The sequence below is a fragment of the Penaeus chinensis genome, chromosome 4 (genome assembly GCF_019202785.1).
Source record: "Penaeus chinensis breed Huanghai No. 1 chromosome 4, ASM1920278v2, whole genome shotgun sequence".
Lineage (NCBI taxonomy): Eukaryota > Metazoa > Arthropoda > Malacostraca > Decapoda > Penaeidae > Penaeus > Penaeus chinensis.
The window spans coordinates 45,092,196-45,094,695 of record NC_061822.1 but is presented as its reverse complement, the minus strand read 5'-3'; the positions used below and the strand labels follow the sequence as shown (position 1 = coordinate 45,094,695).

General features: G+C 48.7%; 1 protein-coding gene across 2 annotated transcripts in view; it reads right to left on the bottom strand.

Moving 5' to 3' along the window:
* Positions 1–2,500, bottom strand: part of LOC125025326 (annexin-B12-like) — a 31,475-nt gene that overhangs the window by 10,247 nt on the left and 18,728 nt on the right. The window contains exon 1 of one of the 2 annotated variants that reach the window (XR_007114894.1): positions 331–1,640. The exons of the other annotated variant lie outside the window; for it this stretch is intronic. The gene's annotated coding sequence lies outside the window, so the exon portion shown is untranslated. Of the gene's footprint in view, positions 1–330; positions 1,641–2,500 lie in introns of those variants that run through there. 2 annotated transcript variants of the gene reach the window in all.

Here is a 2,500-nt window from a genome sequence, read left to right as displayed (position 1 = left end):
CTGGTGTCGGAAGGGTGTTTGTTTATTAAGCTTGTTTACACGTGGATTGCTACACACGTGTTTAGTCACCAAGGAGTTAGTTACAAAACTTACATGATCTCACCTGCTTAACATTAGTAACAATAATAAGTGTTAGAAAAAAAAATCAAAGAATGCGGTAAACAGGTGAGGTCATTTGGGTCTAGTAACGGACTTATTGGTGACTAAGCACATAAAGCCATTTATGTGTAGAAATGACGAAATAAAAGGACAATGGACAGTGCACGTACTCGGCACCAAAGGGTTAGGAAGCGCACTTTGAGCAGCCTGGGCATGCGAAGACGAGCTCACCTCAGAGCGCCACGGGCTTTCATTGTCCGCGACTGGTCCTCTTGGCCCTCGGCCTTGGGCAAAAGGATGTCACGGGGCAACACGTCTCTCAGGATTATGTCTCTTGGCACAATGTCACGCAGCAGGATATCGCGTGACCCATTCTTGGGCACCGAGTCACTGGGCAAGACGTTCCTCAGGAGGATGTCCCTTGGGATGGCGTTCCGGAGCAGAACGTCGCGGGGAACGTGGACGCTCGGAGGGGCGTCGCTCTTTCTATTGGCGTCGGAGTAGCGCTGCCCTTTGTCCTGCGGCCGCGCGTCGGGTCTGCGGGAGAGCTTGTCGCGCAGGACTCCGTTCCGACGGCCTGCTAGATCGTCATACAAAACACCACTCGATCGGCGGAATGAGTCGTCGTATATCAATATGTCCCGTTTATCTGGCAGGTCTTGCAGCACGAAGCCACGACGTCGTGGTAAGTCGTAAGAACTGTCGCTTCGGCGGCGAGGCAAATCGTATAGTACGACATCACGACGGTTGGGCAGGCTGTTGTATGATGTGACGTCACGACGTCCTACTATATCGTCATACAACACACTGTCGCGACGCCTTGCCAAATCGTCACGTAATACTACGTCTCGATAGCGAGGAACCTCACGATACACAACGTCATCGTGACGTAGAACGTCGCTGTATCGGCTACCGTAGCTGTAGCTCATGCGATCGTCATAATCTAGGGAGTGCCTGCGACGGACCGCCCCGATAGGTGGTAAGGCGTCCACGTTACGTGGCAGGTCGGTGTACGTGTGCCGGCGTTCACGCTTCACAGGGACGTTCGACAAGATTTCGTGCGATCGTCGCTCTTTGTGGCGAGGCGGGAGATCTTCTTCGTCACTTGTTACAACGATGCTCGGGATAGTATCTCGCCTACGTAGCTGACCGTCGGGCGCCGGGTCGTCGTCGGGGGAAGGCCCGCTGCGCCGGCGGTCATCGTCTGGCTGGTCCTTCCGGCGGTCGTCGCGGACTTTTTCTTTATCCTTGGAGCCGCTCCCCGGCTGGCTGTCTCCCTGGATGATAATATGCGGACGAGGTCTCGTGTGCGACTTCTCATTCCCGGGACTCTTAGCTCGCGGAGGCTGGTCGTTCTGTGATACTACAATGCGTGGCAAGGTGTGGCGTGACACGACGATATGTTGCTGGGCGTCGTGATTGCGCGCCAGGTCGTCGTCGCGTTGAACGACGTCTTGGGGTAAGACGTCGTGGAGCAGGTTGTCGTCACTAACAGGTTGTCACGTTGCCCGGTCGTCACGTGGCAGGACGACTCCCGGCGAGGACCTACCTCGCAAGCGGAGGGGAAGCCTATTATCTTTTCATGAATACAAACGATTTATTTCATGTTTAAAGCAAAAGATTAGTCTATTGATTAAAGGGCGTTCATGAAACATGGTTTCGCAAGTTAGAGAGAGAGAGAGAGAGAGAGAGAGAGAGAGAGAGAGAGAGAGAGAGAGAGAGAGAGAGAGAGAGAGAGAGAGAGAGAGAGAGAGAGAGAGAGAAAGTGAGAGAGAGATGTGGACAAGGGAAAGAAAGAGAGAGAGGTGGGAAAAAAGAGGTCGATAGATAGGTTTATGGAAAGACAGACATAGAGACTGAGAGAAATAGAGAAATATATATATATATATATATATATACACACATACATATATATATATATATATATATATATATATATATAGTGAGAGAGAGAGAGAGAGAGAGAGAGAGAGAGAGAGAGAGAGAGAGAGAGAGAGAGAGAGAGAGAGAGAGAGAGAGAGAGAGAGAGAGAGAGAGAGATGTGGACAAGGGAAAGAAAGAGAGATAGGTGAGAAAAAAGAGGTAGATAGATAGGTAGATGGAAAGACAGACATAGAGACTGAGAGAAATATATATATATACATATATATATACATATATGTACATATATATACATATATATAAATATATATATATATATATATATATATATATATATAGAGAGAGAGAGAGAGAGAGAGAGAGAGAGAGAGAGGGAGAGGAAGAGGAGGAGTAGGAGGAGGGGAGAGAGAGAGAAAGAAAAAGATAAACAGATAGATAAATAGATGGTTATATAGACAGAGAGCGAGATAGAGAGAGAGATAGGCAGATAGGTAGACATCTGATATCAGAGATATGATAG